The 23,034-nt window shown below is 51.5% G+C and overlaps 1 protein-coding gene and 1 long non-coding RNA gene across 8 annotated transcripts in view; one reads left to right on the top strand and one right to left on the bottom strand.

Moving 5' to 3' along the window:
* LOC115484767 (Fc receptor-like protein 5) overlaps positions 1-23,034 on the bottom strand; it is a 101,439-nt gene that overhangs the window by 11,775 nt on the left and 66,630 nt on the right. The window lies entirely within an intron of this gene.
* LOC115484228 (uncharacterized) lies at positions 429-22,616 on the top strand. Its single transcript, XR_007779510.1, has 2 exons — positions 429-536; positions 22,260-22,616. It is a non-coding gene; the product is annotated as an uncharacterized LOC115484228 (long non-coding RNA).

The raw sequence follows: 23,034 nt of genomic DNA, 5'->3' as shown, positions 1-23,034 counted from the left end.
TCCTCCCTGGGGACCCCCATCCCAGGACTGCCATTGCCCAGGACCACCATTGCCTTGATCCCATCCCATGGGCTGCTTCGTCCCCCATAATCGCTATTCCTGAGGGTCCCCTTTTTCCCCTGCACTCCCAACCCTGGCACCCACATGCCATGACCCCAAATCCCTGGGGACCATGTTTCCACAGCACCCCTATCCTTGAACCCACCCAGGCATGGAGACCCCAATTCCCTTGGACCCCCATTCTCCTGGACACCCATCCTTGGTTGCCGACATCCCATGAGCCCCCAACTCCTTAAAACACCATCCCCCACCATGTCCTCAGACTATCCCATCATGTCCCCTTCCTGTGCCCAGCTTGTGGCCACCCTGCCCCCACCAAGGGCCACCTCCACATGGGGACAGGCGTGACCTCGCTTCCTTCCCCTTTATCCCAAGAGCCACCAGCCAGGGGAGCGGTGGCCACAGCAGCGAGTGACAGCCAGTCCACATGGCTGGGGACACCGGGATGGCCAAGAAGGTGGCACTGCCCCTGTGGGGTGAGTGCCCTGGGCACGGGCCTGACACCCTGGGGATAGGGAGGGGAGGGGCACAAGGCAGCTGCAGCATCACCTGTGGTCCCCAATGCCAGCAGGGCATGGAGCCCAGTGTGACCAGAGTTGTGGGGTGACCGTGGGGACAGGAACAGAGGAGAGCGAGAGTGGAACTGGGATGGGGGGACAGGGACAGGGGGATGGAAATGTGGGGACAAGGATGTGACAGAAGGAACCTTGGGGCTGAGGCAGCAGCGGGGACAGGGACACAGGGATGCTGGGACAGGGACAAGGGGCCAAGTACCATGTGCTTGGGCCATGGGGACAGGTGCCATTAGCATGGGACCATGAGCACATGGCCATGGGGCTGGGGCTGTGGGTCTGTTGGGGGTGACCTGTGCCAGCACAGGGTCCCCATGCCTGAGCATGTGTTGGCTGCTGTGTCCCTGTCCTTGAGACCTCTGTGCCACACCAATGCCCCCACTGAGACCTTTCGTGACAGCCCCACACCCCGTGCCCCTGTGCCACTGTTCCTGCAGTGCCACCCCCTCCCAGCCCTGTCCCTTCTCCCTTTCAGCACAGACCCTCGGCCTCACTGGTGAGGCCCGGCCAATGCCATGCCCACACCCTGCTGTCCCCAGCCCCGTGGTGGCCTTGGCATACTGGTGTCCCCTGTCACCTGCAGGTGCCCAGACCACCCAACTCCTTGTGGAGCCCCCCTGGATGCCGCCGGTGCTGTAAGACCAGGTGACACTGACCTGCCAGGGCTGGGGGAGCGCCGGTGCCACCACCTGGTACAGGGACTTGTGGTGCTGGTGGCAACAGGGACGTGACCGCCTCATTGTCACTCTGAGTGGAACCTACGTGTGTGACAGACCTGGCAGTGGGCTCAGCCCCACCATGAACGTCTCAGATGGTGAAGGGAGGTTTGGTTGTCCCCAGCCTGGCACCTGCAGGGACCTCGAGGGCTCTGGGTGGGCTCCGCTCCATGGGTCAGCTCCTGGTGTGAGCAGAGCCTGTGCCCTGCTCTGGGGATATCCCAGAGCATCCCAGTGTGGGTGAAACCGTGTGGGTACTGGGGACCACTGGTGGGCTGGGTGTGACCCAATGGGGAGGTCCTGGTGACATGGGGACCCTCCAGATCCCTGAGATGTGACAGGACCCCCCTGTAGTAAAGAGTCCTCTGTGTTCCCTGAGGTCTTACTGCTGCCCGGTTGTGTCTGAGGTGTCTGTTAGTAATGGTTTCCACACGGCCAAAAACCATGGCTGGTATAAGTGTGAGTGACCAAGTCGAGCCCTCCAAAAAGGATGTGTCTGTACAGACCCATCCGTGCCCAGAGTGCTTGAGCTTATCGGTGGCTTCAGGGAGTGTTGTGGAGGAGACCTGCCTGCGCTGTGAACAAGTGAACGACCTCCTTTCACTGGTGACTGAGCTTAGGGAGGAAGTTGAAAGGTTAAGGAGTATCAGGGAAAGTGAAAGGGAAATAGACTGGTGGAGCTCAGCCCTTCCATCTTTAAGGGAGGCCTCTGACCAAGAGACTGAGGACTTGTATGCCTCCCACTCTCAGGCAATAGAAGGGCACCCGGTAGATGAAGAGGAGTGGAAATGGGTCCCCACTCGGGGAGGTAATAACAGAAACTCCTCCCCATCCCCATCATCCAGCCAGGTACCACTTCAGAATAGGTATGAGGTCCTGGATCTAGAGACCCAACTAGATGATTTAGGAGAAAACTGTCTGCCCAGTGAACCCCCCAATTATGATTCACCTGTAAGATGGATCACTACCTCTAACATCAAGAAGAAAAGAAGGGTAATTGTAGTAGGTGATTCCCTTCTGAAGGGAACTGAGGGCCCCAGATGTCGACCAGACCCACCCCACAGAGAGGTCTGTTGCCTCCCTGGGGCCCGGGTACAAAATATCACTGAGAGACTTCCTGGGCTGATTCAGCCCTCTGATTATTACCCACTGCTGAGAGTCCAGGCTGGCAGTGATGAGATTGAAAAGAGGAGTGTCAAGGCAATTAGAAAGGACTTCAGGGTACTGGGTCAGGTAGTTGGTAGGGCAGGAGCACAGGTAGTGTTCTGCTCAGTTCCTTTGGTGGTGGAGGAAAATGATGAAAGAAACAGGAGAATCCCCATCATCAACAAGTGGCTTAAGGGTTGGTGTCATCAGCAAAATTTTGGATTCTTTGATCATGGGGAAGCTTTTACAGCATCTGCTCTGCTAGAACCAGATGGGGTACATCTCTCTGTTAAGGGCAAAAGGTTTTTAGCTCATGAACTGGCAGACCTCATTGAGAGGGCTTTAAACTAGGTTTGGAGGGGGAAGGGGAAGCAGCTGAGCTATCTGGAAGCAGGCCCAAGGGTTGCAAGGCTAAGGTAGGGGTGAAGTCAGTAGCCCAGCTGAGTTGTGTGTATACTAATGCACACAGCTTGGGCAACAAACAAGAAGAGCTGGAGGCCATGGTGCAACTGCAGAGCTTTGATGTAGCTGCCATCACAGAAACGTGGTGGGATGACTCACATAGCTGGAGTACTGCACTGGATGGATACAAGCTCTTCAGAAGAGACAGGAAAGGAAGAAGAGGAGGAGGGGTGGCCCTTTATATTAAGCAGACTTTCGATGCTGTAGGAATTGAAACTAAGGAAGATGGAGTTGAATGTCTATGGGTAAGAATTAAGGGGAAGGCCAACAAGGCTGACACCCTGCTGGGAGTCTGATATCGCCCACCCGACCAGGAAGAAGAGGGAGATGACTTATTCTATAAGCAGCTAGGTAATGTTCCAAGATCATCAGCCCTTGTTCTTGTGGGTGACTTCAACCTACCAGACATCTGCTGGGAACTTCATACAGCAGTAAAGAGGCAGTCCAGGAAATTCTTAGAATGTATGGAGGACAACTTTCTGTCGCAGCTGGTGGGTGAGCCCACCAGGGGAGGGGCTGTGTTAGATCTGCTGTTTGCAAATAGAGATGGGCTGGTGGCAGATGTGGTGGTTGGAGGTTGCTTGGGGCAGAGTGATCATGAAATAATAGAGTTCTCAATATTTGCTGAAGTCAGGAGGAGCACCAGTAAGACTCTTACACTGAACTTCCAGAGGGCAGACTTTGGCCTGTTTAGGAGACTTATTCAGAGCGTCCCTTGGGAAACAGCCCTTAAAAACAAAGGAGTTCAGGAAAGGTGGGCATGCCTCAAAACAGAGATCTTGAGGGCACAGGAACAGACTGTCCCTGTGTGCCAGAAGATCAGTCAACGGGGTAAACGTCCAGCCTGGCTGGGCAAGGAGGTTTTGGAAGAACTTAGGAATAAAAAGAGGATGTATCAGTGTTAGAAGGAGGGTCAGGTCTCTAAGGAAGTATTCAAGAAGGCTACTGGAGCATGCAGAAAAAAAAAAATAGGGAGGCCAAAGCTCATTTTGAACTTAGAATGGCGACTTCTGTAAAGGATAATAAAAAATGTTTTTACAAATACATTAATGCTAGAAGGGAGGGTAGGACCAGCCTTTGTTCTTTGTTGGACAAGGGAGGGAACTTGGTATCTGCAGATGAGGAGAAGGCAGAAGTGCTTAATGCCTACTTTGCCTCAGTTTTTAGTGGGAAGATGACCTGCCCTCAAGATACCTGCCCGCTTGGAGTGGTTGATGGTGTCAGGGAGCAGAATGGTGCCCCCATTATCCAAGAGGAGGCAGTCAAAGAACTCCTGAAATGCTTGGATGTTCATAAATCTATGGGACCAGACGGGATCCACCCCAGGGTAATGAGGGAGCTGGCAAATGAGCTTGCAAAGCCACTCTCCATCATTTACCAACAGTCCTGGGCACTGGTGAGGTTCTGGATGACTGGAAGCTGCCAATGTGATACCCATTCACAAAAAGGGTGCAAAGGAGGATCCTGGTAATTATAGACCAGTCAGCCTGACCCCAGTCCCTGACAAAATAATGGAACAGTTTATATTAAGTGCCATCACACAGAATTGACAGGATGGCCAGGGTATCAGACCCAGTCAGCATGGGTTTAGGAGGGGTAGGTCATGTTTAACCAACCTGGTCACCTTTTATGACCAGGTAACCCGCCTAGTGGATGCAGGGAAGGCTGTAAACGTTGTTTATTTGGATATCAGCAAGGCCTTTGGCACTGTCTCCCACAGCACACTCCTAGACAAGCTGCAGCCCGTGGCTTGGACAGGAGCACTCTTTGCTGGGTTAGGAACCGGCTGGATGGCCGGGCCAGAGAGTGGTGGTGAATGGTGCTGCATCCAGCTGGTGGCCAGTCACCAGTGGTGTCCCTCAGGGCTCTGTGCTGGGGCCAGTTCTGTTTAATACTTTAATTGATGACATGGATGAGGGTTTAGAGTCTTTCATTAGCAAATTTGCAGATGACACTAAGCTGGGAGCATGTGTCCATCTGTTAGAGGGAAAGAGGGGTCTGCAGAGGGACCTGGAACGGTTGGATGGATGGGCAGAATCTGATGGGATGAAGTTCAATAAGTCCAAGTGCCGAGTCCTGCACTTTGGCCACAATAACCCCCTGACACGTTATAGGCTGGGGACGGTGTGGCTGGACAGTGCTCAGGAGGAAAGGGACCTGGGGGTGCTGGCTGACAGTCGACTGAACGTGAGCCAGCAGTGTGCCCAGGTGGCCAAGAGGGCCAATGGCATCCTGGCCTGTATCAGGAATAGTGTGGCCAGCAGGAGCAGGGAGGTCATTCTTCCCCTGTACTCGGCCCTGGTGAGGCCACACCTTGAGTATTGTGTCCAGTTCTGGGCCCCTCAGTTTAGGAGGGACGTTGAGATGCTTGAGCATGTCCAGAGGAGAGCAAGGAGGCTGGTGAGGGGCTTGGAACACAAGCCGTATGAAGAACGACTGAGGGAGCTGGGGTTGTTCAGCCTGGAGAAAAGGAGACTCAGAGGTGACCTTATCACTCTCTTCAACTTCCCAAAGGGTGGTTGTGGTGAGCTGGGGGTCGGGTTCTTTCTCTGGGCAACAACAGACAGAACAAGAGGACACAGTCTCAAGCTGTGCCAAGGGAGATACAGGCTAGAATTAAGGAGGAAGTTTTTCACAGAAAGAGTGGTCAGATACTGGAATCATCTGCCCAGGGAGTTGGTGGAGTCACCATCCCTCGATGTGTTTAAAAAAAGACTGGATGTGGCGCTTGGTGCCATGTTCTACTTGAGGTGTTGGAGCGTGGGTTGGACTCGATGATCTCAAAGGTCTCTCCCAACCGAGAAATTCTGTGATTCTGTGATTGATACCGTGGAACGGGGCCGCGGAGCATCACGGGAGTGCCAGGCGCAGCTGCAATGGCTCTCGGCGAGGCGCGGGGCATGACGGGAGATGAAGTCCCGACTAAAACAGCGCCCGAAGCTGGCGCAGAGCATGATGGGAGCAGTAGTCCCGGAAGTGGCTCGAACACGATTTTTGGGGGTCCGGGAGGGCTCTTGGGGGACACTTTTGCGTCCGAGACGCGACTTGAGGTCTTCGGGGAACTTAAACGTTTCGAGACCCCTTGGGGGGAGCTCGAGGAGCTCTTCCTGAGTTTTTTAGGGCGCGGGGCACGGCAGGAGTTTTAGGCGCGGGACTGTGTTCTGAGGGGCTCTGGGGCCGCGGGGGATGAGAGAAGATGAATTTCCAGAAGTGGCTGTGCCGGGCATCTGTGGGGTTGGGAGCACTCAGGGGATCTGGGGACGCTTTTGGGAGGTCCCGAATGGGCGCTGAGGGGGCACTGAGGGATCCTGGAGGGTCTGGGGGACACTTACGGGACAGATGGGGGGCGGATCCCGGGTTTGGAGGGGGGGGTGCTGGTTCTGTGGAGCGCGGGGCTTGACGGGCGTTGTAGTCCCGGCTCCAATGGGGCGGGGCGGGGACGGCGCGCGTTTAGTGAGGCCGCGTAGAATCACGGTATTTGTAGTCTTGGCTCTTATGGTGCACTTATCGGCCGCGGAGCATGACGGGAGTTGTAGTATAAAAAAGACAGTGCCTACCATAGGTACCGCCCCCTAGGCTCCAATCTCAGGCGCTGATTGGCTGTGAGCCTTGATGGGCGGGAGCCTTGGCAAATGGGATGCAGTGGAGGTGGGAACAGCCCCTTCAACCTTTCCCGTCCCTCCCAGTAAAGCCCAGTTCATCCCCAGTACAGACCTGTAAAACCCCACTACAGACAAGTTAATTCCAAGTAGAGCTGAGTACAACCCCAGTGCCCCTCCAATCCCTCCCAGGACAGCCCAGTAGAACCCCAGTAGCCCTCCAATCCCTCCCAGTACATCCCAGTCTGTCCCAAAACATCTGAGTTCATTTCCATTCCAGTTCCCCCAATGTCATCCTCAGAATGCACCAGTGTCCCCAGTCTTCTCTGCAGTTTCCCAGTGTACCCAGTTTGTCCCAGTATCACCCAGTATCACTCCCAGTATGTCCCAGTGTGTCCAACTGTTTACCCTTGCAGTCCATCCCAGTCCACCCAGATTCCCCCTCAGCATTCCTTGTGTACCCAGGTTGTCCCAGTCCTCCCCAGTGTCACTCCCAGTATGTCCCAGTGTGTCCCACAGTGTTCCCAGTGTTCCCCAGTATGTCCCAGTCCTCCCCAGTGTTTCCTAGGACAGTTTAATTTCTCTCAGTTTCCGTGGTAGCCAAACCCAGCAGTGGGGTCAGTGCAGTGCCCATGGAACAGCCCCTTGCAGTGGCCCAGAGCAGCTTGGGCTGATGATCCACCCTCAGAGCTGGCCCAGGGCAGGTCTGCAGTGGCTTTGGTGGCACCTTGGGCTGGCACACACCTGAGCAGTGTGTCTGTTTTCAGTGGGGAAACTCAGGAGTTTCAGATTGCTTCAGAACACCCCAAACAGTGAAAACCCCTCTCAGGCTGGGTGCAGCCAGCTCTGCAAGCACAGCAGGTCCCAGGGGAGTGAGGACAGACAGGATGGGGCTGGGGAATGTGGAGCAAGGTTGTCCACACTGGGTCAGAGCACAAGGCACAGCTCCTGTGAGCAGGCCAGAGCTGCTGAGGAGAGACCCTGGGGCAATATCAATCACAGAATGCTGCAATCACCTCTGCTCTAAAGAGAAATAATAAAATACAACCTTTAAAATAGGAACGTGTATTTCTTACAAAGTCTTTGAAATCTTTCTCCATTAAAGTTTTCTTAGTCCATAACTGGACTAAGAAAACTTTAATGACCCTCTCAGGGCTTTTCTGTTGTTTACATCAGACTCAATCCCTGAGAGTGTTTTCAGGAAACTTCTCCAGAACTCAAAGTTAAATTTAAACTTCAAAGTTTCTTCAAGTTTTAATGGGTCCCACTGAGGGACACAACTGAGAAAGTGTCCCCAGGTTCCAGTTAGAGCAGAACACTGGAGACAGTGATGACAGCTGGGCACAAACAAGGCCAAGGTGTCTCTGGTGCTGAGCAAAGCTGGATGTGTTTCAGGAATGCAAAGGCCCAAGGCCTGAGCCCCAGCCCCTGGCCAGGCAGATCCTGTCCCTCCCTCCTTGCTCAGGGCTCTTCCCGGGATGGGCACTGGCATGTGGGGATGGGCAATGCCAAGGGCAGGAGCATGGGGCGGCCCCTGCCAGGCTGCTGAGCAGGGACAAGGAGGCCATGAGGCCCCAGGCCTGCAAGGGTCACTTGTCTCCTGCTCCTGGCTCAGGCCCAGCCCCAGCAGCCATGGCCCAAGTGCTGCCCAAGTTGGCTCTGTCAGGGCCTGGCAGCTGCTGCCCATGGCTGTGCCCTGTGCAGCCCAGGCTGTGCTACGGTGTCCCTGCCCTGCGCCTCTGTCCCTGCAGGCTGTGCTCATCCCCCGGCTGCCCCAGCTGGCTGGCCCCTTCCTTTGCTGACAGCTCTGCCTCCTGCCTGCCTCTGCCTGCCCACACAAAGCCTTGGGCTGACCCAGACTCCTTCTGGGGGTCTGTATTGCACCACAGCCCTGCCCTGGGAGAGAAATTCCTGTCTCCTTGTGTCCAGACTGAGCCTCCCCCTCTGCATTTTTGCTATAATTTCTCTATGTGGCTCTTTCCCACTATGGAGAAAAAACTCCACCATTTCTGAATCCACCCTTCAAGCCCTGCCAGGCCACTCCTGTTCTGTCCTCGGTCTCCTCTCAATTGAGACCAGGCACATCAACCTCCATGGGTTATGTTCTTGAGGCCTGCAAACCCCAGCTGGGAGATCTTTGGGCCCTCTCCAAGGTGTTTTCAGATGAAAACATTCTGCTCATAGTCTAAGAACAGCACCAGAGGCCAAGGCCAGGCAGAGCTGTCTGTCCTGGCAGCTTTTGTCTGGGAGCAATCCTGGGATAGATGGAATTTTGGCGGCCAAATTCCAATTTCTGCCATGGCCCCTGGAGAAGAAGGCTGGTTCTTTTCCATAGGAAGGAAGGCACAGAGCCCTGGTGCTTCTGAGGCAGATGAGATGTGACCACCAGAGGCCAAGGCCAGCCAGAGCTGGCAGGTTTTTGTCTGCAACATACCCTTGTACACCAGAAAATTTTTAGGGCAAGTACCAAATTTGTCCATGGGTGTCTGAGAAGAGAGGAAAGTCTTTTACACAGGAAGGAAAGCATGGAGCCCCAGTGGTTCATGGGCAGATGAGAGGCAGCCCTTGACATTCCAAGATCAGCCAAACCTGTCAGGTCACCCCTGGGAGGCCAAATCAGCCAGAGCTGTTCTCTGTTCCCCTGATTCCATGGGGCCCCACAATGTCCCAGTGCTTCCCTTGCTTCCATGAGTCCCTGAGGTGTCACAGTGGCCCCTTGGTTACACAAGGCCCTGAAGGGTCTCAATGGTCTCCATGGTTCCACGAGGCCCCACAGTGTCACGGTGGTCTCTTGGTTCCATGGAGCCCCACGGTGTCACCATGGCCCCAAAGTGTCACAATGGTGTCCATGGTTCCACGTGGTCCTCACAGTGTCACAGTGGTCTCCATAGGAAGGAAACAACCGAGCCCCAGTGTTCCAGGGGCAGATGAGCAGCATCCACCAGAGGCCATGGGCAGCCAGAGCAGACAGAAGATTTTTTTCTGGGAGCAATCTCTGGATATAGGGAATTTTAGAGGTGGAATACCAGTTTCAGCCATGGATGCCTGGAGGAGAAGGACAGTTCTTTTCCATAGGAAGGGAAGCATGGAACACCAGTGTTTCAGGGCCAGATGAAAGGCACCTACCAGAGGCCAAGGCCAGCCAGACCTCTCTGTCCTGGCAGATTTTGTCTGAAAGCAGCCTTTGGATATAAGGAATTTTGCAGTTGGAATCCAAATTTTGGCCATTTCTGCATATATCCATGATATCTAGGATGGTTTTTTCCACAGGAAGGAAAGCACAGAGCCCAAGTGTTTCAGGGGCTGAAGTACAGAGAGAAGGCTCCTGAGAGGCCAAACCTGCCAAATCTGTTTGTCCAGGCAGCTTTCATCATGGAGAAATCCTTGGATATAGGGAATTCTGGAGGTGGATTCCCAGCTTTGGCCATGGGCACCTGTTTGAGGTGGATGGTTTTTCCCATAGGAAAGAAAAGTGCACAGCACAGGTGTTTTGGAAGAAGATGAGAGGTGGCCAGCCATGGGCCAAGAGAGCCAGACCTGTCTCTCCTGACACCTCCCATCTGGGGGAGATCCTTGGATATAGTGAATTTTGGAGGTGGAACCTCAGTTTTGGCGGTGGGCACCTGGCCAGGAAGGAGAGTTCTTTTCATTAGGAAGGAAAGCACAGAGCCCCAGGCTTTCAAAGGCAGACAAGAGCCAGCTCTTCAGAAACCAAGGCCAGCCAGACCCGTCTCTCCTGGCAGCTTTTGTCAGGAAGAAATCCCTGGATATAGGGAATTCTGGAGGTGGATTCCCAACTTTGGCCATGGGTGCATGGATGTGAAAGGTGCTTTTTTCCCATAAGAAAGAGAAGCACATGGTCCCAGTGTATCAAAGGCAGATGAGAGGTGGCCCCTGGGTGGCCAAGCCAGCCAGATCCATCTGTCCTGGCAGATTTCATCTGAGAACAATCATTGCAAATATGGAAATTTGGAGGAAGGATCCTGATTTTGGCCATGGACACCTGGAGGAGAAGGAGAGTTCTTTCCAGAGGAAGGAGAGCTCAGAGCCCCAGTGTTCCAGGGGCTGATGAGCAGCAGCCCTTGACATGCCAGGGTCAGCTGGACCTGTCAGGTGGCCCCAGGTGGCCCAGCCAGCCAGGCCTTGATGCCTTGAGAGGCAGCTTAGAACAGAGGCTGGGCAGTGTTACAGGAATAAAGTAGGGATTTATTAAAAAGGCCTTCAAAGGATACACCTGGGGCAGTACAAGAGCCCAGCTGAGGGTACACCCAAGATGGATGATGGGTCACACATTTTGACACCTTTATAGGTTTTGGTCCATTTACATATTTGGGTGATTATCCAGTTACAGCTTCAGGTTATGAAGTCCCATCCTCCCAGTCTGCTCTCCTCAATTCACTGTTTTTTGCACTTTTTGGGCCTGAAGCTGCAACGGTGCCCTTGGCTCTCCTAGGTTTTTTGGTTCCTAGTCTAGTTATGGAGAAATATTTCAAAGAGCTTCAAAGAAATATGCACTCCTGTTTTAAAGGGTGTATTTTATTACTGTTCTCTTTGGAACAGAGACAATTGCAGCATTCTGTGATTGATATTGCCCCAGGGTCTCTCAGCAGCTCTGGCCTGCTCACAGAAGCTGTGCCTTGAGCTCTGACCCAGTGTGGACAACCTTGCTCCACATTCCCCAGCCCCATCCTGTCTGTCCTCACTCCCCTGGGACCTGCTGTGCTTGCAGAGCTGGCTGCACCCAGGCTAAGAGGGGTTTTCACTTTGTGTATTTTTTGAAGCAACTCCTGAGTTTTCCCACTGAAAACAGACACACTCCTCAAGTGTGTGCTGAGACCAAGCTGCCACCAATAACATTCCCCTAACCCAAGGCAGAACTGTGCAGGAAATGTTTTAGACCTTTGGACTCCATGGTTCCACGAGGCCTTGCTCTGTGACAATGGACTTTTGGTTCCATGAGGTTCCGTACTCCACAGTGGTATCCTTAGTTCCAAGTGTCACCATGGCCCCTTGGTTCCACGGGCCCTGCTGTGTCACAATGGGCTCCATGATTCCATGATTAATGCAAAACCTTTCCATAAACAATGAACAACACCACGGTCTCCTTGGATCCGTAGTGTTGCAATGAACAATGGGTTCCACGAGATCCCAAACTCTCACAATGGTTATTTGGCTCCATGTAGGCCCCTCTGTGTCACAAAGGACCCTTGGTTCCATCAGGCCCCACAGTGTCACAGGGGTTTTCTTGGTTCCATGTGCCCCAAAATCTCACAGGGTTTTCCCTTTCCCTGCAACAACCAGCAGCAAACCCCAGTGCCAGGGTCAAATGTCTGTCAAGAAGGAGCAAGGGGGGACATTTGGAGTGATGGAGTTTGCCTTCCCAGGTCACAGTGACGTGGGATGGGGCCCTGCTGTCCTGGAGATGGCTGAACACCAGCCTGCCCTTGGGAGGGGGTGAGAGACAACAGCCTCTGTCCATGGAACTGCAACAGCAGAGAGGTCAGGAGAAGGCTGGGTCTAAAAGACTCTCACCAGCACAGGAAACCTCAGCCTAGGACATTTTATTGGAAGCTGACATTTTAGAGCATTCTTTTATACAGACATGCACCACCAAATACCAAGTTAAACTGTTTTGGCTTTCTCTCTGCCCTGAGACCAGGTGGAATCTTTTCAGCAGTCTGTGCTGTTCCATCCCTTGCTTAGGGCGAGGATGTCAGATCTTTCAGCAGCCTCTGCTCTCCTGGGGGGCTTCTCTTCACAGGCAGGCTCTAAAAGCCGAATAAAACTAAACAGCGGTGTAAGGCACAGCACAGGGGAAGCACCGGGCTGATCAACACTGCCCTTGCAGTGACATTTCCCGAGTGCTCCTCAGTGTGAAATACAAAGCTGTGTTTCGTGTCAGGTACAGACAGGCAATGTGTGTATTTGTGATTGCGATATGTGTGGAGGCCGACAATGGGACAGTTGTGAATTCTAATAATAATTGAGGAAAGTAAAGCATGGAAGAAGGCCTTTGAACCCATCTTTTCTTTGCAATTAACCTTGGTTGATTTAGGAGCATTTGAATTAAAGTGTTAAGGATGTTGCTTTTTGCTTGTAGTCAGGCCTTAAAGAGTGCTGCAATAATAAATTTTTGAAGTATAATTTTAGAATATTGCTTGTATCGTTGAAACTAAATCTTTGGAATATATAAAAAGGAAACATGCTTATCTCACGCCTTAACAAAACAGAGAAAAACAGCTTGAGAAAGGAAGATGAACATCATCTCAAGGATTTATAATTTCGACCAAGGGAAGCTGGACATCACTGTTATGAGATTTATAGTCATTGTAATTAGAACGGTGGAGCCACATCTGGGGAGCTGGACTTCACCAGATGGGATTTGTCTTTATTCTTGCAGAAACCAGGACCAATATTTCAGAAACTGCCACCACCATCTGGAGATCCTCCTTTTTGGGACGTATCCTGAGAAAAACTAAATCACAATAGTGTATAGAATTGTGATGTAAAAATTGGAAAATAGAACCTGCTGATGCATAAAAAGTGTAGTAGAAACTGCTGAGAAAGCTTATGAGTACCCCTATAAATACTTGTAAGCCCCAACTATCGGTGTGCACTTGGAGGGAGAACTGCCCCCACTGTACCCAGCGCTGTGTTGCTCATACTTTACCATATTAATTATTAAATTGATTGCTGCTTGAATATTGGCATAGTCAAGTTTCCTATTTATAACAGAGACTCAATGGACAGGAGACAAAGAGCTCCTGAGGGCTTTCTGTATTTTAATCAGCCCCACGGTGGATTTGGGGCTGGGTCCAGGAGCCTCAGGCACTGAGAGAAGGATGAAGAAGCCGCTCAAGGAGTCAGCAGCAAAACTCCAAGTGCCTTGGAGCACGGCTGGGCCCCAGGGAGGGCAGGGAGTGCCAAAGGCTGCCCAGGGAGTGCTGAGAGCAGATCCTTGAGGCCAGGAGTGCAGGGAGCCCAAGGCTGTGGGCAGGGAACTGCAATGCTGAGCAAGGCCTGGCTTGGCTGCAGGAAGCAGAAAGGCCAAGCCCTGAGCCCAGCCTGGGCCAGCAGGGCCTGTCCCTCACGGCTGGCTCGGGGCTCTTTGTGGGGCAGGGGGATGTCAGGGGCAGCAAGGACAAACGCCACCAACCCGTGTGACACTCCAGATCCTCAGGGAACCGAGGGCCAGAGTGACACAGCGGGGCCTCATGGAAACAAGAGGCTGTTGGGAGCCTGCGGGGCTCTGGCACCCCAGAACACTCAAATGCTGGGGGTGACCAAAGGCTCCTTTACTCAAGTTTTGTGTACAGGAGAAACACCAACCAGATATTCTCAAGAGGTCAAAATGACACAGAATTTTACTGGCAAAGTACAAAAATCCAAGAAACTTTGGAAAAGGATTCAATGTCACATCCAATTCAACATAAAACACTTATCGTAGCAGGAACTTCACTAACCTTGCCCATTGAACCTGGAAACCTTTAAACAATTAGGTTGTTGAGGTACCCAAAAATGTTCCATAGAAAGAGCATTGGAAGGAGAGGAAAGAGAGAGACAGAAAGAGAGAAGCTCTATAGAAGGACACGCATATGGCTCCAAGTTCCTGGGGTTCCAGTGTGGGTGAGACCCAAACCCCAGGAGAAGGCAGGGTCCATACCAGAGGCTGATCTTGTGCTCTGTGTTTTTAAGCCCCTGGGCCTTTGTGGGACTCTCCCCAGGTGGGATTTGTGATTGCTCAGGCAGTCAGGGCTGGCTCAGCGCTGGTCCCCACTGTGTGACTGACTGACAGCTCATCCCAAGGTGTCTGAGGACATTGATCTCATCCAGCCTCTGACAGCGACCATGGTGACACTGGGGAACCTCATGGAACTGTGGGTCAGTTGTGACAATGCGGATCCAAGGACACCAGGGTGACACTGGGGAACCTCATGGAGCCAAGGGGCCCTTGTGACACAGTGGGGCCCCATGGAAATGAGGAGTCCATTGTGACTGATAGGGAAGATTCTTTACAGACAGTTGATGGGTGAAGGTTTTGGTGTTAACATCTTTGAAATGGTCTTAATGTCTCCATTAACTTTATTACAGAGCCCAGACAGCTTGGCTCCTGAAACAGACACGTGGGTCTGCACGAGCTTGAGTTTATGAACTTTGGGGTAAAATGACAGGTTCAAGAGGGGAATATGTGACAGCTGGTTTGGGAAGGCTGAACCTTCCCAGTACCTCCTGGCCAATGGGGACAGGAAGAGGGCAACATGTGGCCAGGAGTTTGGATAAAAGGAGGCTGCACCCTCTGGAACCTCGAGAGAGAAAACCCCGTGGGTGTGTGCCCTGGTGGACTCTTTCCCTTTATTGGAATAAAGTTGCAGGACTCCTCTGTCTCCTTTATGGACACTGGCTTTCCATAGTGTGATTTTCTGTACATGACACTTTGGAATGTCACGGAACCAAGGAGCCCTTGGGACACATCAAGGCCCCTTTGGAACAAAGAATCCATTGCTGACAGTACAGAACTCATGGAACCAAGGGGCCATGGAGGCAATGCAGATCCAAGGACACCATAGTGACACTATGGAACCTCATGGAATCAGAGACCATTGTGACACTCTGGTGCCTCACGGGATCAAGGAGACAGTTGTGAAACTCAGGGACCCTATGGAACCAAGGGTCAAGAATGAAGATGTGGGGCCATAGAACCAAGGAGCCATTGTGACATTGCAAGACCTCATGGAAGCAAAGATCCATTGTGACTCTACAGAAGCAAGGAGAACATTGCGACAAGGGGAATATTGTCACACTACAGGGATTCATGGAACCAAGGAGACCATTGTGATACTGTGGGGCCCCATTGAACCCAGGGAACATGGAACAGATCTTGACTGTTTGACTGGCTTGGCCTTCTTGGGGCCACCTGACAGGTCTGGCTGACCTTGGCAGGTCGAGGGCTGCTTCTCATCAGCCCCTGAAGCACTGGGGCTCTGTGCTCTCCTTCCTATGGAAAGGACTGTCCCTCTTTCCAGGTGTCCATTGACACACCTGGGATTCCTTCTCCATTTTTCCTTATATGCACAGATTGTTCCCAGATGAAATCTGCCAGGACAGGCAGATCTGGCTGGCTTGGCCACCCTGAGCCTACCTCTATTCTGCCTTTGAAACACTGGGACCATATGCTTTTCTTTCCTCTGGGGAAAAAGCACTTTTCATGTCTAGGTCCCCATGGCCAGTGTTGGGAATCCACCTCCAGAATTCCCATATCCAAGGATTTCTCCCAGACAAAACCTGCTAGAAGATACGAGTCTGGCTGGCCTTGGTTTCCTGAGGGCTGTTTCTCATCTTCCTTTGAAACACTGGGGCTCTGTGCTTTCCTCATGAAAAGAACTCTTCTTCCTTTCCAGGCACCCACAACGAAAACTGAGAGTCAACCTCCAAAAATCTCTATGTCCAAAGATTTCCCACTGATTGGAAGGTGCCAGGAGAGACAGCTCTGGCTGCCTTGGCCCATGGGTGGCCACCTCTCATCTTCTTCATAAACACTTGAAGTTTGTGCTTTTCTTTCCTGCGGAAAAACCATCCACCTTGACCAGGTGCTCATGGCCGAAGTGGGATTTTACCTCCAAAACTCCATCCATCCAAGGATTGCTCCCAGGTGAAAGCTGCCAGGACAGACAGGTCTGGCTGCCCTTGGCCTCTTGGGGGCTTCCTCTCACTTGCTTTTGAAACACTAGGGCTCGGTGCTTTCCTTCCAATGGAAAAGAACCATCCTTTCCATCAGGATGTCCAGGGTTGAAATTGAAACTCAGCCCCCCAAATTCTGTATATTCAAGGATTTCTCAGTGACAAAAGCTGCCAAGACAAACAGGTCTGGCTGGCTTGGCCTCCCAGGAGCCACCTGTCTCCTCCTCTGCCTTTGAAACACTTGGGCTCTGTGCTCTCCCTCCTGTGGGAAAGAACCATCTTTATATCTATGCTGAAATGGCCGAAATTGGGATTCCACCTCCAAAACTCCCAATATCCAAGGGCTGCTTTCAGACAAAAGGACAGAGAGATCAGCCTGGCCTTGGCCTATGATTGCTGCCTTTCATCTGGCCCTGAAACACTGGTGTTCTGTGCTTTCCTTCTTATGGAAAAGAATTGTCCTTCACCTCCAGGTGTCCATGGCTGAAATTGATATTCTACCTCTAAAATTCTGTGTATCCAACTGTCTTGGTTTGAAAAGACAGGTGTCTGCTAAAAAAGGCAGGAACTTTCTCTGAAACAGAAAATGGAAAACCCCTCCCTCCAAATTATTACAATTTTGAAATTAAAAGGCTCTCGGATAAAGATATGGGAATAGGAATAACAGTTCTTTACTAGGAAAACTAAAAATACAAATGCAATCATACAGACAACAAAAAAAACCACTGACAGACTCAGAATACAACCTGAGTCCCTGTGGGTCAGGGTGTTTGTAGCTGTCCCATTAAATGGTGGCTGCAGTGACAGATGGGGTTCTGTTGGAGCAGTGATCCTGTAGAAGGGTGGAGTTTTCCTCTGAAGATCCAGGGCTGGTGTAGATAATAGGCCTAATCATCCTCTGGGAATCCAGTGGAGAGACAGCAGCTCATGTGGGAATCCCGTGGGGAAAGGCTGCTCTGGTGTCCCAAAATCTCAGATTATATCCAGGTAGGAATGCTTGGCTCCTCCCCCTGGGCAGAGCATCTCACAATGGGATTCTGGAATTGTATCAGTCATGCAGTGACACTCAATAGCCCATGGACAGAAGATGTTTCCCAGAGGGAGGATTGGTTTGTGGAAGAGATAAAGAAAATTAACAGAAGATAACCAATTAACAGAAGATAACTGCCATACCTCTAACAGAAGGTAAACAGAATATAAACATTAATTACCTTGCAAGCCAGGACATTATCCACCCCTTATTCTATTTCCATCTGCATCTTACACACACTTCTCCCTGTGGTACACAACAGCTTTCTCCATCTTTCTGCATTACCCACCAAGTGTTACCAGGTTTCCTTGAGCAAAAACAATCCCCTGGATGGGTTTGTCTTTGCCTGAAGTGGGATTAATCCAAACAGTCTTTCTTGAAATACCTTTCATGTGTACCACAGGGACTTTATCTCCATCCACTGTGCGCAGGGGTTCAGACTGGGCAAGACCAGCTCGATTGATGGATCATCGAGTTTTGACCATCCAGGTGGCTTTTGCTAAGTTCATTTCCCAATTTCTGAAGGTTCCCCTGCCAAGTGCCTTCAGGGTAGTCTGTTACAGTCATAAGTAGTCATAAGTAGTCATAAGTAGTCTGTTACACCGTTGAACTTTCCCAGTAGCTGGTGCATGGTAGGGGATATGATATATCCATTCAATACCATGTTCCCTGGCCCAGGTGTTGATAAGGCCATTCTTGAAATGGGTCCTCTTGTCTGACTCAATTCTCTCAGGGGTGCCATGTCTCCACAGGACTTGTTTTTCCAGTCCAAGAATGGTGTTACGGGCAGTGGTGTGAGGCACAGGGTGGGTCTCCAACCATTCTGTGGTGGCTTCCACCATGGTCAGCACACAGCGCTTGCCTTGGCGTGTCTGGGGCAGTGGGATGTAGTCGATCTGCCAGGCCTCCCCATACCTGTACTTGCACCACTGCCCACCATACCACAGGGGCTTCACCTGCTTGGCCTGTTTGATGGCAGCACACATCTTACAGTCATGGATAACCTGAGAAACACTGTCCATGGTTAGATCCACCCCTCGGTCTCGTGCCCACTTAGAAATGACCTCTCTACCCTGATGACCTGAGGCATCATGGGTCCTTCCAGGTGAGAATACCTCCCCCTTATCTTGCCAATCTAAGTCTATCTTTGACACCTCTATCTTTTAAGCCTGACCTACCTGCTCATTCCTTCGGTGCTCCTCATTGGCTCTGCTCTTGGGGACATGGGCATCTACATGACAGACTTTCACAGATAGACTTTCTACCCCAGAGGCAATTGCTTTCCCCTCATCAGCAGCCCAGACTGGCTTTCCTCTATGCTGCCAGTTGGCGCTTTTCCACCTTTCCAGCCAGCCCCACAGAGCATTGGTGACCATCCATGAATCGGTATAAAGGTAGAGCTTTGCCCACTTTTCCATTTCAGTAATGTCCAGGGCCAGCTGAATGGCCTTGAGTTCAGCAAGTTGACTTGATCGACCTTCTACTTTGGTAGCTTGTGAAATCTGTCATGTGGGGCTCCATACAGCTGCTTTCCATTTCTGGCTCATCCATTCAGTGCAACAGGAACCATCAGTGAAAAGAGTGTAGCATGTTTCCTCTGGTGGTAGTTGGTTGTTGGTGGAGCTTCCTCAGCCCTTGTCACTTGTTCCTGCTCCTCTTCATCAGTGAGACCAAAGTTCTCACCTTCCAGACAGTTTGTAATTATCTCCAAAACCCCAGGGCGATTCAGGTTTCCAGTATGAGCTCGCTGTGTGATAAGAGCAGTCCACTTGCTCCATGCAGTGTTGGTGGCATGGTGGGTAGAGGGAACCTTTCCTTTAAACATCCACCCCAGCATTGGTAGTCGAGGTGCCAGGAGGAGTTGTGCTTCTCTGCCAATCCTCTACGAGGCAGCTTGAACTCCTTCATAGGCGGCCAAAATTTCCTTCTCTGTGGGAGTGGAGTTGGCTTTGAACCCTCTGTAATTTTGGCTCCAGAATCCCAGTGGTCGGCCTCAAGTCTGCCCAGGCACTTTCTGCCAAAGTCTCCAGGACAAGCCATTGTTCCTGGCTGCAGAGTAGAGCACATTCTTCACCTCTGGTCCTGTCCTGACTTGGCCAAGGGCCACTCCATGAGCAATCTCCTGCTTGATCTGGGCAAAGGCTTTTTGTTGGTCAGGGCCCCAGGGGAAATTGTTCTTCTTGCGGGTGACCAGGTAGAGAGGGCTCATGATCTGGCTGTACTTGGGAATGTGCATTCTCCAAAACCCTATGGCACCTAGGAAAGCTTGTTTTCCCTTCTTGCTGGTTGGTGGAGACATCACATGATCTTTCTGATGACCTCAGTAGGAATCTGATGCCATCTTGCCACTTTACTCCTAGGAACTGGAACTCTCGGGCGGGTCCCTTGAGTTTGCTCTTCTTGATGGCGAAGCCAGCTTCCAGCAGAAACTGGATGACCCTCTCTCCTTTCTCAAATACTTCCATTGCTGTGTTCCCCCACACAATGATGTCATCGATGTACTGCAGATGTTCTGGAGCTTCACCCTTTTCCAGTGCAGCCTGGATCAGTCCAAGGCAGATGGTGGGGCTGTGCTTCCACCCCTGGGGCAGTCGGTTCCAGGTGTACTGCACGGCCCTCCAGGTGAAAGCAAACTGAGGCCTGCATTCTGCTGCCAGAGGAATGGAGAGAAACGTGTTAGCAATGTCAACAGTGGCAAAGCACTTTGCTGCCTTGGACTCCAGCTCGTACTGGAGTTCCAGCATGTCCAGCACAGCAGCGCTCAGCGGTGGAGTCACTTCATTCAAGCCACAATAGTCCACAGTCAATCTCCATTCTCTGTCAGACTTGCACACAGGCCAAGTGGGGCTGTTGAAGGGTGAGTGGGTTTTGCTGACCACCCCTTGGCTCTCCAGCTCATGGATCATTTTGTGGATGGGGATCACAGCATCTTGATTCATCTGACACTGATGGCGGTGCACAGTCAAGGTGGCAATTGGCACTCGCTGCTCTTCCACGTTCAGGAGTCCTACTGCAGATGGGTTTTCTGATAGTCCAGGCAAGGTGTTCAACTGCTTAATGATTTCTGCCTCTAGAGGAGCTATGCCAAAAGCCCACCTGAGTCCCTTTGGTTCTTTGTAATAGCCATTCCGGAGGAAGTCTATGCCCAGAATACACGGGGCCTCTGGGCCAGTCACAATAGGATGTTTCTGCCACTGCTTTCCAGTCAGGCTCACCTGGGCTCCAGCCTGGGTTAATTGCTGCCATTCCCCTGTCACCCCAGCAATGGAAACAGATTCTGCCCCAACCTGTCCCGATGGTATCAGGGTACACTGCACACCAGTATCAACTAAGGCATTGTATTTTTGTCACTATGTTGTAGTTTGAGAGGAAATGAAGTTTTTTTGAGATAGTGTAGTCACTCCAATCAGTGTTCAAATTTTATTATTGACACCTAGTTTGTCCACTGAGGGCATGGATACGCCTCTGAGAACACAGAGAGTTAAAAGCTGTGAACTCCCAAGAAAAACTCTCTTTGGGTTCCGGTCTTGGAAGAGAGCAGACCTTCCCCTGCCCGGCTCCGAGCTGGGCAGGGGAGGGGAGCCATGCGGCCGGAGGGAGGTAGCCCAGGCCTGGGCCGAAGGGTGGAAGAGAGCACTGCGAGGGCTTCGGGCAGCCATCCCCCATTTCCCCCCACCCCGGAGGGAGAGAGAGAGAGAGCAGCCTGCGCCTGTGATAGCGCGGCTGGTGTGAAGGAGAAGATGGGGGGTGCCCAGCAGGGCAGCCAGCCGTGAGAGTTCATGAACCAAACCGGCAGAGCCTGAGACTTTTAACCCTTCTTGCGATGATAGAAACCTTGCAAATGCTGATTCTTCCTGAAGTTGAGGAGATAGAGCGAAATAGCAAAAAAATAGATAAGTAAAAAACTTTAAAAGAAGTTGAGAAAAATCCTAGGTGGAGGAGATCATACAGTAGCCTTTGGCTAGACTTTTTCCTTAATAGCCATGACAGAACCCTTGAGTTCCTGTAACACAAAGACTGCATTCCAGGAGGAGGCAATGGCTCAGAGCCAGGAGAGTGCGGTGATGTGAAAGTGTGTGAACAGAGACAACGGGTGAGGAGGGTAGTAGTAGTGCCCTTCGTCTTCGAAGAAAAAGAAGAAAATGACCTCTGTTCAAGAGACCCCTCAGCCCCAGGGGGTGAAACTTGGGGGAGACAGGTGTCCCAAAAAGAGAGAGACTGTGCTCTTTTTTAGAACTAGACAAAGCATCCTTAAAAAAAAAAAACCCTAGAAGCAACTCTAGTCCATGTGCAGTAATGAGAGCACTGAACATAGAAAAAAGAAGTCACGATAGCAAAAAGTTCTCCAAGCAGTGCCACATGTGACAAAGACACACAAAAAATTTTGACTGTTTCCAGGGTGAAGTCTGTGGTGCAAGAGAGACTCCTCGCTTCTCGAAGAATTGAGAATTGATTATCTAAAAAGTAGTGATAGACTGAGAGCGAGTGATCTAAAAAGTAGTAATAGAATTTAAAAAATTTAGTAAAAAGAAGAAAAAAAAATTTAGAAACTTTTCATCCTCTGTTCTGTGTATTTTTCCTTGTAATTTTAAGTTAATAAAGTTTTTTTTCTTTCAATCTTAAGTTAGAGCCTGCTCTGCTCTGTCTCTGAATACATCTCACATATTCCAGGCCCTCCACGAGGGTGAGTGAGCGCAGCGGGCTGTCAGCAGGGGCTGGCTGGGTGAGCTGCAATGCCTGGGCAGGGAGCTGCAATCCCTGCCCTGGCTGCGGTGGGCTTTGCTTTTTCTGTGGACGAGGGTGGTGTGGGCAGAGCACACAGAGATTTCAGAGACAAGTGTGAGGTGATTCATGGCCAGCACCTTGCAGCTGATCCCCTTGGCCCCTCCTGTCTTGTGGCCATGGCAAGAGCTGGGTGGGATGGCCCTGGAAGAAAAGTATCCTTGGATACCTGCACATCCAGGTTCTGACTGTGGCTCTGTTCTCTCTCTTCCAGCCGTTCAAGGCCTGAGTGAAAACGACATCCCTTCCCGTATAAGAACATTTATACAGATGATGTTTGAGGGAAAAGCTGCGGAACTACTTTCATCTGCTGGCTCAGAAGAACCAGTGTCTCTTTAAGACCTTGGAAGGTGAGACCACCTGGAGACCAGAGGAGACCAGCTGGAGTTCCAGGCACAGCTGATGACTGGCACAGCTGAGCCTGTGGGAAGCTCCCATATCTCATGCCTTCTCCCTTCCTGGTAACAGCTCCCTCCCTCCAGCCCTCAGACCCTGCCCATCCCCTTTTTCCCTCCCAGCTCATCCCTTTGTTTCACCTTCCATTAATAAACTGTTTGGCTTCTTCACTTTACCCACATCTCAGTGGAGCTGGAGCGATGCAAATCCGGAGCCCTGGGACACACAGGCCCCTCTTGCTGTTCTCTTCCACGCCGTGTTTTGTGCACAGACACAGAGGAGTGAGGGAGATCAGGCTGGAAAGGTCCCTGTGCTGAAGGTCCATTTCCACAACACTGTGGATCCTGCTGAGCACCCTGGAGCCCCTGGGCTATGGAAGAGCCATCCTGAGGATGCTCTGAACCCAGCTGTGAGGGATTCCATGGCAAGCATCCATGGAGGGCAAAGGGGCTTGGAATGCTGGAAGGTTTCAAGAACAGCTTTCTGAAAGCACAGCACTGCTCCATCCCTGCACAGGATCAGGAAGAGGGCAGAGCCAGAGACAATCTGGGCTCAACAGAGAGCTTTAGGTGAGCCTAGGAGCAAATGAAGCA

This window comes from Serinus canaria, chromosome 25, assembly GCF_022539315.1.
Source record: "Serinus canaria isolate serCan28SL12 chromosome 25, serCan2020, whole genome shotgun sequence".
Lineage (NCBI taxonomy): Eukaryota > Metazoa > Chordata > Aves > Passeriformes > Fringillidae > Serinus > Serinus canaria.
Note: the sequence above shows the minus strand (reverse complement) of the source record. Positions and strands in the feature narration are given on the sequence as shown.